General features: G+C 40.7%; 1 non-coding gene across 1 annotated transcript; it reads right to left on the reverse strand.

Moving 5' to 3' along the window:
* Positions 1-8,191: 8,191 nt before the first annotated feature.
* LOC112780732 (small nucleolar RNA R71) lies at positions 8,192-8,299 on the reverse strand. Its single transcript, XR_003191548.1, has one exon. It is a non-coding gene; the product is annotated as a small nucleolar RNA R71 (small nucleolar RNA).
* Between the last annotated feature and the right edge of the window lie 4,040 nt (positions 8,300-12,339).

Genomic DNA, 12,339 nt, shown 5'->3' on the forward strand with positions numbered 1-12,339 from the left:
CTGTGTGGTATAATCAGTGATCGAGCATCATTTCTTCTTATGAACATTTAAACCAAGGGATTGGGAATTTGTTCGTTTTTAGAGAGAATTGGTGAGCCAAGGGATTGGGATCCAATCATATAAGATTGCCAAGCAAAATTCAATGAATGCATTGGTTGAGGAAGGAATAAAAATGTTTTGATTCGGAGATCTCAATATCTCCTAACACCCAATGAATTCCCCATTTCTGATTTCCACTTTCTCTTTACATTCTGCAACTCAATTCATGCAATCACCCTCATTCCCTTTTAATTTCAGCAATTTAGCTTTTGCTCTTTAATTCATGCAATTTAAGATTCCGCCATTTCAATTTCTTGTCATTTACGTTTCCCGCCAATTTTACATTCCGCAATTCTCATCTAAGTCTTGATTCCGCTCAACTAGACACACTTCTAATCCGAATTGCTCATTCAACCAATCCTTGTGGGATTCGACCTCACTCTATTGTGAGTTTTTACTTGACGATAACCGGTGCACTTGCCGGAAGGAATTTTGCCGATCGTGCAATTTCCTAAATCGTGGCAAAAAGCTCTAAAAGCTCTGTGTTCCAGCTCTACAGGGAGGTGGCAGGATTTCCCATACAATAGCTGAAAAGGTGACTTGCCAATAGGAGTTTTAAAAGCTGTCCTATACGCCCACAATGCATCTTCTAGCTTTCTAGCCCAATCTTTTCTTGTGCTTCCCACTGTTTTCTCTAGGATCTTCTTTAATTCCCTATTTGCAAGTTCAGCTTGGCCGTTGGTCTGAGGATGGTAAGGTGTGGCTACTTTGTGAATTACTCCATATTTGTGGAGGAGTTTCTCCATCTGTTTGTTGCAAAAGTGACTACCCCCATCACTAACAAGACCCTTGGGCACTCCATACCTAGTGAAGATGTGCTTTTTAAGGAATTGGAGGACAATCTGTGCATCACAGGTGGTTGTGGCTATGGCTTCCACCCACTTTGAGACATACTCCACTGCTACCAAGATGTATCTAAAAGAATAGGAAGGAGGAAAAGGCCCCATGAAATCAATTCCCCATAGATCGAACAATTCTAATTCTAAGATAAAGTTTTGAGGCATCTCATTCCTTTTTGTTAATCCTCCTGCTTTCTGGCATTCATTACATTGGTGTACATATTCTCTGGCATCCTTGAAGATAGTTGGCCAATAGAAGCCACTCTGCAGTATTTTTGCGGCTGTTTTTTCTGGGCCAAAGTGTCCACCATAAGCTGAACCATGATAATGCCACAAGATGTCCCTCACTTCACTTTCAGGAATACACCTTCTGATCACTCCATCAGAGCATCTCTTGAATAAGAAGGGTTCATCCCATGAAAATTTCCTTGCTTCGTTGATCAACTTCTTCACTTGTTGCTTAGAGAACTCTTGCGGTATCTTCCTTCCCACTTTGTAATTTGCTATGTTAGCAAACCAAGGTGCTTGCTGGATCTGCAGAAGGTGCTCATCTGGGAAGCTTTCATTTATGGGCTGGGATGCTTTTTGACTTGTTTCATGTGGTAGCCTTGACAGATGATCAGCGACCTGATTTTCAGTGCCCTTCCTATCTCTTATCTCAATGTCAAATTCTTGTAGGAGCAGTATCCACCTGATGAGTCTTGGTTTAGCATCTTGCTTTGACATCAAATACTTAAGTGCAGCATGATCAGTGTAAACCACAACTTTGGATCCTATCAGATATGATCTAAACTTATCAAATGCATAGACTACAGCTAGCAACTCTTTTTCTGTTGTGGTGTAATTTCTTTGGGCCTCATTCAACACTTTACTTGCATAATATATGACATGATGCAAATTTCCCTTCTTTTGCCCAAGTACAGCACCAATTGCAATGTCACTTGCATCACACATGAGTTCAAAAGGTAATTCCCAATCTGGAGGTGTGATGATTGGTGCTGTTGTGAGTTTATTTTTTAAAGTTTCAAAGGCATGCTGGCAGTTTTCATCAAAAACAAAAGGGTTATCAAGCATTAACAGATTACTCAAAGGTTTGGCTATTTTTGAAAAGTCCTTGATAAACCTTCTATAAAATCCAGCATGCCCCAAGAAACTTCTAACAGATTTCACATTAATTGGTGGAGGGAGTTTTTATATGATCTCAACCTTTGCCTTATCAACCTCTATCCCTTTTCTTGAAACTTTATGGCCAAGAACAATCCCTTCGGGTACCATGAAATGGCATTTCTCCCAGTTTAAAACCAAATTAGTTTCTTGGCACCGTTTCAAGACAAGGGTTAAATGGTTTAGGCAAGCATTGAAATTATCACCAAAAACAGAGAAGTCATCCATGAAGACCTCTAAAAACTTTTCGACCATATCAGAGAAGATGGATAGCATACACCTTTGAAATGTGGCAGGGGCGTTGCAAAGCCCAAAGGGCATCCTTCGGTATGCAAAGACTCCAAATGGACATGTAAAGGCAGTCTTCTCTTGATCCTTGGGGTCCACCACGATTTGATTATACCCAGAATATCCATCCAAAAAGCAATAATACGCATGGCCGGCCAACCTTTCCAGCATTTGATCAATGAACGGGAGAGGGAAGTGATCCTTTCTGGTCGCATCATTCAACCTTCTATAGTCTATGCACATCCTCCATCCAGTCACTGTTCTAGTAGGAATCAACTCATTCTTCTCATTAGTGATGACCGTCATTCCTCCCTTTTTTGGTACAACTTGAACCGGGCTCACCCATGGGCTGTCAGATATTGGGAAGATTATCCCTGCATTCCACAACTTCATTACTTCCTTTTGGACAACTTCCTTCATTGTGGGATTTAGTCTCCTTTGAGGTTGAACCACTGGTTTGGAATTGTCTTCCAAGAGGATTTTATGCATACATACTGCAGGGCTGATACCTTTCAGGTCATTAATGGTCCATCCCAAAGCATCTTTGTGGGCTTTGAGTACATCAAGAAGTTCTCCCTCTTCCTTCTTTGTCAGGGATGAATTTATGATCACTGGGAAGCTTTCCGATGTGCCAAGGAATGCATATTTGAGATGGGTTGGTAAAGGTTTCAGTTCTTGTTTTCGTACATCTTCCTTCTTGTCTTGTCTTTCATCTGGCCCAGTAGTGATCTCAGTCACTTGTTCCTCTGTTGCCCCTTGATTTCCTTCTTGCTCTTGAAAATTTTCTTCTAACATTTCTTCCACCAAACTGTCTATCATATCCACTCTTACGTAATCCTCTTGCTCAGGAACGTGTTGCATTGATTTGAACACATTTATGACCATTTGTTCATTATGGACCTTGAAGATCATTTCTCCTTTTTCTACATCAATGATGGCCCTTGCTGTGTGTAGAAATGGTCTTCCCAGAATGATTGAGTCGTTTCCTTCTTCTTCAGTATCCAAAATTACAAAATCTGCTGGGAAAATAAACTCCCCAACCTTCACTAACAGATTCTCCACAATTCCACTGGGTGTCTTGATTGATCTGTCAGCCATGACTAGTGACATCCTGGTGGGTTTAAGCTCTTCTATTGCAAGTTTTCTCATCATTGAGAGAGGCATTAAATTAATGCTGGCACCCAGGTCACAGAGAGCCTTGTTGAGAATTATCTTGCCAATAGTGCATGAGACTACAAAACTTCCCGGATCCTTAAGTTTTGGTGGAATACCCCGTTGAATCACAGCACTGCATTCCTCGGTGAGTAATACGGTTTCCTTCTCAAGCCAACTTCTTTTCTTGTTGATAAGATCCTTCAGAAACTTGGAATATAGAGGCATTTGCTCAAGTGCTTCGGCCAAGGGAATATTGATTTCCAGCTTCTTAAAAATCTCAAGGAATTTGTGAAAATGCTGGTCTTTAACCTCTTCGTTAAACCTCTGGGGATATGGCAGTGGAGGTGTGATGCTCTTTCTTATTTGCTGCTGTCCCTGAGCTACTTCCTTTGAGTTATGTGGCTGGTTGTCCTTCTCTTTAAGTTTCTCAGTGCCTTTGTTTGGCATCACAACTTGCTCCTTAGCCTCATCTGCCTTTGTTTGATTCTCATCCTCCGTTGGTTCTTTGATGTTCTCTGCTTGCTTCTTTGTAGTGTCATTGTTGCTTATCAATGTTCTCCCACTCCTTAATTGTATTGCCTTGCATTCCTCCTTGGGATTTGGAATTGTGTCACTGGACAGTGAGTTTGAAGGTCTCTCAACAGATACTTGCTTGGAGAGTTGCCCCATTTGTCTCTCTAGGTTCTTCAGGGAGGCTTCCTGATTCTTGGTTACCATTTCCTGGTGTTTCAACATTTTGTCTATCATGGCCTCCAAGTGAGTGATTCTTTGGGCTTCAGGTGATACTTGAGGTGGGTTATCAGATGTGGGTGGTGGATGGTAGGCATTTTGGTTGGTGGGTTGGTTATTAGATTGGTATTGGTTGAGGTTGGGGTAGTTGTTTTGAGGTTTTCTGTAGGGGTTTTGGTTAGTTTGCTGCTGGTTGTGATTTTGGTTGCTTCTTGGGTTATGTTGGTTTGAGTTCCTCTGCCATGGTTGTTGGTTTTGGGTATGGTTATCTCCCCATCTGAGGTTTGGGTGGTTTTTCCAGGATGGATTGTATGTATCACCATACACTTCATTTGGTCCTTGGTTGTGCATATACTGTACTTGCTCTTGTTGTTCTTCTTCTTGAGTTTCTTCACTTTGTCCCCATGTGGTTGATGGTTGGCTGGTGTTAACTGCTGCAACTTGGAGACTATCAATCCTCTTGGCCATTTGCTCAAATTGTTGTTGAATTTGCTGCTGCATCATCTTGTTTTGAGCCAGGATTGAATCCACTCCTTCTAGCTCCATTACTCCTCTCCTTTGTGATGGTTGGTGGCCTCTTTGATGAGCAAAGAAATATTGGTTGTTGGACACCATATCAATGAGTTCTTGAGCCTCTTCTGCAGTTTTCATGAGTTGCAAGGAACCTCCAGCTGAATGATCCAAAGCTTCCTGGGATTTCAGTGTTAAGCCTTCATAGAAGTTTTGAAGCTTTTCCCACTCATTAAACATGGCAGGGGGACATTTCCTGATCAGAGCCTTGTACCTCTCCCATGCCTCATAGATGGGTTCGGCCTCCATTTGTGTAAATGTTTGTACCTCAGCCTTCAACCTTATAATCCTCTGAGGTGGGTAAAACTTGGCAAGAAACTTGGTTACCAAATCATCCCAGTTGTTGATGCTGTCCCTTGGAAAAGATTCTAACCATTGAGTGGCCTTGTCCCTGAGATAAAATGGGAATAGCATCAGCTTGTAACTGTCAGGGGGCACTCCATTAGTTTTGACAGTGTTGCATATCCTCAAGAAAGTGGATAAATGTTGGTGTGGGTCCTCAAGTGGTCCTCCACCAAAAGAGCAATTGTTCTGAACCAAGGTGATGAGTTGTGGTTTGAGTTCAAAATTGTTAGCATTGACATTTGGAGCCAAGATGCTGCTCCCACAATGTCTAGGATTTGCAAAGGTATAGGAAGCCAAAACTCTCCTCTGGGGTGGGTTGTCATTGTTGTTGTCTTCTCCACCTGGTGGATTGGTTAAATGTTCCTCCATCTCTTGGAATTCTTCGTCTGATTCCTTTTCTCCAACAATATTTTTCCCTCTTTCAGCTCTTCTTAACCTCCTGAGAGTTCTTTCGTCTTGTTCATGAAAATTGGGTATGGTTCTTCTTGTACCTGACATACAAGCAGAGCATGAGAAATGCACAAAACCAGTGACACTTCAATTTACTGCCAGATTGAAGTGTTAGTTAGATTAAGCAAAAAATCAAACAGTTAGTGGGTTAGTCGAAAATTAGAGAAAAATAAAGAGAAAATGCTTGATCTAGATCACCACTTCACTTAATCATTGTCAATCTAATCAATCCCCGGCAACGGCGCCAAAAACTTGATGAGTATTTTGGTGAAAAATAAATTTCTCCCAAAACACACAATTCTAACCGGCAAGTGTACCGGGTCGTATCAAGTAATAAAAACTCACGGGAGTGAGGTCGATCCCACAGGGATTGAAGGATTGAGCAATTTTAGTTTAGTGGTTGATTTAGTCAAGCGAATCAAGATTTGGTTGAGTGTTTTGTACTTTGAAGTAATTAAATTGCATGGAAGTAAAGAGAACAGGGAATTAAAGTGCTGAATCTTAAAGAACAAGAAATTAAATAGCAGAAACTTAGAATGCAAGAAATGTAAATTGCGGAATCTTAAAGTGCAAGAAATGTAAACGGCTGGAATTGTAAAGGGAATTGGGGATTGGATTTGCAGAATTTAAACAAGGAAAAGTAAATTGCATCAAGCAGAGAAGTAGAAGGGGATTGGGATTGAATCGAATCCGAAACAGAAAAGTAAATGAACATATAAAGCAGTAAACAGAGAATTGAAATGGGAAATCAGATCTCAGGACCCAGAGACTAGAAAGCCAAGTCTAGATCTCAATGCCTTCCTAGATCAAGCAAGAACAATTGCAAGGGAATTGTAAATTGTAAGGAAAGTAGATGAGAAGCAAGTAATAGAAACGGAAATTAAATTGCAGTAAACAAAGCAGAGAGATCCAAGGATGAGATTGAAACAGAATTCCTTCAATTCTCCAACCCAAGATCCAAGACAATTGCAATTGAAATAGAAAGCAATAAAATGAAGAGGAAGAGAAGTGAATTATCTTTCTCCAAGACAAAGAAATTAAAGATCACTCCATATCCAAAGCTCTCCGAAAACTATTATGAAAATTCAAAAGAAAAGCTTCTCGAAGAACTTGAATTCTATCCTATTTATGCACTTTCTTCCAATGATCTTCAAGCCTTGAGTTGGGCCTTTGCTCTTGGTGGAATTGGGTTGAAAGAGGCCTTGGTTGATTGCTCTTGAAGTTTGGAGAAGAACCAAAGTGAACCAAGTGAACCGGGTTTGAGTTTTGCAAAAGTTGGACCAAAAGTTGGAGCAAAAGTTAGGGGTCTAACTTTTGCTCCAACTTTTCATATCAGCTAACACCACTTTGCTGATATGAACGTTGGTGCCAACGTTAGGGTTCTAACTTTGGCCCTAACGTTGGCCTTACTTTGTGTACTTGTGGCGCCAACGTTAGCCACCAAGTTAGGGGGCTAACGTTGGCGCAAACTTTTGCTCCTCCTTGTGATTTTCATGTGCCAACGTTAGCCACCAAGTTAGGGGGCTAACGTTGGCACAAACTTTTGGTGCCCAGGGAGGTTTTCTTCATGCCAACGTTAGCCTCAAAGTTAGGGGGCTAACGTTGGCGCAAACTTTTGGTACCCAGGGGTGAATCTCATGTGCCAACGTTAGCCTCAAAGTTAGGGGGCTAACGTTGGCGCAAACTTTTGGTACCCAGGGAGTGATTTTCAAGTTCCAACGTTAGCCTCCAAGTTAGGGGGCTAACGTTGGGGCTAACTTTTCAACCAAAAGTTTGTGCAAAAGTTTAATGCTAACTTTAGGTCCAGCTTTTTGCTTCCTGGTTCAATTTCACTTATTCCATTGTCTTCTCTTTACTCCTAGCTATTCCTTCTTGCTTCAACCTTTCTCCAAGCTTTCTTCACCTATAATTAATCAACCAAACACATCAAAGCTATGCTCATAATCATGAGATACTCATTCTATCATAATATGCAACAATTATAGCATAAAACCTCATGAAATGGCATGAATTCATACATGGTTGATTCAATCAAGGGAAACATAAAAATCTACTCAATTAGCTTGCTTATGGTTCAAGAAAGTGCATAATTCTAATGAAAACAAAAGGAAAAGACTAGTTAAAATAGGCTAGGATGACTTGTCATCAAAGAGGAGATGGCAGCCAAAAATAATAATAATGTAAGGAAGATGCTTGGTGACTTTACTGCACCTAATTCCAATTTACATGGAAGAAGCATCTCCATTCCTGCCATTGGAGCAAACAACTTTGAGTTGAAACCTCAATTAGTTTCTCTGATGCAGCAGAACTGCAAGTTTCATGGACTTCCATCTGAAGATCCTTTTCAGTTCTTAACTGAATTCTTGCAGATATGTGATACTGTTAAGACTAATGGAGTAGATCCTGAAGTCTACAGGCTCATGCTTTTCCCTTTTGCTGTAAGAGACAGAGCTAGATTATGGTTGGATTCTCAACCCAAAGACAGCCTGAACTCTTGGGATAAGCTGGTCACGACTTTCTTAGCCAAGTACTTTCCTCCTCAAAAGCTGAGCAAGCTTAGAGCTGATGTTCAAACCTTCAGACAGAAAGAAGGTGAATCCCTCTATGAAGCTTGGGAAAGATACAAACAGTTGACCAAAAAGTGTCCTTCTGACATGCTTTCACAATGGACCATCCTGTATATATTCTATGATGGTTTATCTGAGCTATCAAAGATGTCACTGGACACTTCTGCAGGTGGATCCATTGACCTAAAGAAAACGCATGCAGAAGCTCAAGAACTCATTGACATGGTTGCTAATAACCAGTTCATGTACACTTCTGAGAGGAATCCTGTGAGTAATGGGACGCCTATGAAGAAGGGAGTTCTTGAGGTTGATACTCTGAATGCCATATTGGCTCAGAATAAAATATTGACTCAGCAAGTCAATATGATCTCTCAGAGTCTGCATGGAATGCAAGCTGCATCCAACAGTACTCAAGAGGCTTCTTATGAAGAAGAAGCTCATGATCCTGAGAACCCTGCAATAGCAGAGGTGAATTACTTAGGTGAACCTTATGGAAACACCTATAACTCATCATGGAGAAATCATCCAAATTTCTCATGGAAGGATCAAAAGCCTCAACAAGGCTTTAATAATGGTGGAAGAAACAGGTTTAACAATAATAAACCTTTTTCATCATCCACTCAGCAACAGACAGAGAACTCTGAACAAAATACTTCTAATTTAGCAAATCTAGTCTCTGATCTATCCAAGGCCACTGTGAGTTTCATGAATGAAACAAGGTCTTCCATTAGAAATTTGGAAGCACAAGTGGGCCAGCTGAGTAAAAGGATCACTGAAATCCCTCCTAGTACTCTCCCAAGCAATACAGAAGAGAACCCAAAAGGAGAGTGCAAGGCCATTGACATAAGCACCATGGCTGAACCTGTGAGGAGAGGAGAGGACGTGAATCCCAAGGAGGAAGACCTCCTGGGACGTCCAGTGACCAATAAGGAGCTTCCCTCTGAGGAACCAAAGGAATCTGAGACTCATCTAGAGACCATAGAGATTCCATTGAACCTCCTTATGCCCTTCATGAGCTCTAATGAGTATTCCTCTTCTAAAGAGAATGAGGATGTTACTGAAGAGCAAACTGCCAAGTTTCTTGGTGCAATCATGAAGCTGAATGCCAAATTATTTGGCATTGATGCTTGGGAAGTTGAACCTCCCTTGTTCATCAATGAACTAAGTGATCTGGATCAACTGACATTGCCTCAGAAGAGACAGGATCCTGGGAAGTTCATAATACCCTGTACCATAGGCACCATGATCTTTAAGGCTCTGTGTGACCTTGGTTCAGGAATAAACCTCATGCCCCTCTCTGTAATAGAGAAACTGGGAATCTATGGGGTGCAAGCTGCTAAAATCTCATTAGAGATGGCAGACAGTTCAAGAAAACAGGCTTATGGACAAGTAGAGGATGTGTTAGTAAAGGTTGAGGGCCTTTACATCCCTACTGATTTCATAGTCCTGGATACTGGGAAGGAAGAGGATAAATCCATCATCCTAGGAAGACCTTTCCTCGCCACAGCAAGAGCTGTGATTGATGTTGACAGAGGTGAAATAGTCCTTCAATGGAATGAGGACTCCCTTGTGTTTAAAACTCAAGAATCTCCCTCTGCAACCATGGAGAGGAAGCAGAAAAAGCTTCTCTCAAAGCAGAGTCAACCAGAGCCCCCACAGTCAAACTCTAAGTTTGGTGTTGAACTCCCATATCCAAACTCTAAGTTTGGTGTTGGAGAGTCTCAACAAAGCTCTGCACATCTGTGAGGCTCCATGAGAGCCCACTGTCAAGCTATTGACATTAAAGAAGCGCTTGTTGGGAGGCAACCCAATTTTTATTTATCTAACTATATTTTTCTTAGTTATATGTCTTTGTAGGTTCATGATTATGTGGAGTCACAAAATAAATATAAAAATTGAAAACGGAATCAAAAACAGCAGAAGAAAAAATCACACCCTGGAGGAGCATCTGTCTGGCATTCAGCGCCAGAACAGAGCATGGTTCTGGCGCTGAACGCCCAAAATGGGCAGCTTCTGGGCGTTGAATGCCAGAACAGGCATGGTTCTGGCGTTCAACGCCAGAAATGGCAGCAAATGGGCGTTGAACGCCCAAAATGGGCACCAACCTGGCGCTGAACGCCCAGAGTTGTGTGCAAGGGCATTTTACATGCCTAAATTGGTGCAGGGATGTAAATGCCTTGACACCTCAGGATCTATGAACCCCACAGGATCATCTCAGGATCTGTGGACCCCACAGGATCCCCACCTACCTCCACTCACTCTCTTCTCTCTTCTCAATCATCCTCTATTCCCAATAAACACCTTTCCCTATTAACCCTTTACCACTCACATCCATACACCCACTACCTTCAAAATTCAACATCTCTCTCCCACCCAATCCCACCCATATGGCTGAATACACACTCCCATCTATCTCCTCCATGTCTTCTTCTTATTCTTCTATTCTTTCTTCTTTTGCTCGAGGGCGAGCAACATTCTAAGTTTGGTGTGGTAAAAGCATAGCTTTTTTGTTTTTTCTATAACCATTGATGGCACCTAAGGCCAGAGAAACCTCTAGAAAGAGGAAAGGGAAGACAAAAGCTTCCATCAAGGGTCTATAGCTCAGTGGTAGAACATTTGACTGCAAATCAAGAGATCCCTGAGATACCTCAGGGGATACATTTTCTTCCACACAATTATTGGAAGCAAATAAGGGTGGAACATCAAGAGCACTCCATCATCCTTCATGAAATCAGAGAAGATCTAAAAGCAATGAGGGAGGAGCAACAAAGACAAGGAAGAGACATAGAAGAGCTCAAGGACATCATTGGTTCCTCAAGAAAGAAACGCCACCATCACTAAGGTGGATTCATTCCTTGTTCTTATTTCTTCTGTTTTTCGTTTTCTATGTTATGTGCTTATCTATGTTTGTGTCTTCATTACATGATAATTAGTAGTTAGTGACTATATCTTAAAGTTATGAATGTCCTATAAATCCATCACCTCTCTTAAATGAAAAATGTTTTAATTCAAAAGAATAAGAAGTACATGAGTTTCGAATTTATCCTTGAACTTAGTTTAATTATATTGATGTGGTGACAATGCTTCTTGTTTTCTGAATGTATGCTTGAACAGTGCATATGTCTTTTGAAGTTGTTATTTAAGAATGTTAAATATGTTGGCTCTTGAAAGAATGATGACTAGGAGACATGTTATTTGATAATCTGAAAAATCATAAAAAATGATTCTTGAAGCAAGAAAAAGCAGCAAAGAGTAAAGCTTGCAGAAAAAAAAAATAGGCGAAAAAAATAATAAAAAGAAAAAGAAAAAGCAAGCAGAAAAAGCCAAAAGCTCTTAAAACCAAGAGGCAAGAGCAAAAAGCCAATAACCCTTAAAACCAAAAGGCAAGGGTAAATAAAAAGGATCCCAAGGCTTTGAGCATCAGTGGATAGGAGGGCCTAAAGGAATAAAATCCTGGTCTAAGCGGCTAAACCAAGCTGTCCCTAACCATGTGCTTGTGGCGTGTAGGTGTCAAGTGAAAACTTGAGACTGAGCGGTTAAAGTCAAGGTCCAAAGCAAAAGAAGAGTGTGCTTAAGAACCCTGGACACCTCTAATTGGGGACTTTAGCAAAGCTGAGTCACAATCTGAAAAGGTTCACCCAATTATGTGTCTGTGGCATTTATGTATCCGGTAGTAATACTGGAAAACAAAGTGCTTAGGGCCACGGCCAAGACTCATAAAGAAGCTGTGTTCAAAAATCATCATACTGAACTAGGAGAGTCAATAACACTATTCGAAATCTGAAGTTCCTATAGATGCCAATCATTCTGAACCTCAATGGATAAAGTGAGATGCCAAAACTATTCAAGAGGCAAAAAGCTATAAGTCCCGCTCATATGATTGCAGCTATGTTTCATTGATAGTTTGGAATTTATAGAATATTCTCTTCTTTTTATCCTATTTGATTTTCAGTTGCTTAAGGACAAGCAACAATTTAAGTTTGGTGTTGTGATGAGCGGATAATTTATACGCCTTTTGACATAGTTTTTAGTATATTTTTAGTAGAATCTAGTTACTTTTAGGGATGTTTTCATTAGTTTTTATGTTAAATTCACATTTCTGGACTTTACTATGAGTTTGTGTGTTTTTCTGT

Source organism: Arachis hypogaea, chromosome 19 (genome assembly GCF_003086295.3).
Source record: "Arachis hypogaea cultivar Tifrunner chromosome 19, arahy.Tifrunner.gnm2.J5K5, whole genome shotgun sequence".
Classification (NCBI taxonomy): Eukaryota; Viridiplantae; Streptophyta; class Magnoliopsida; order Fabales; family Fabaceae; genus Arachis; species Arachis hypogaea.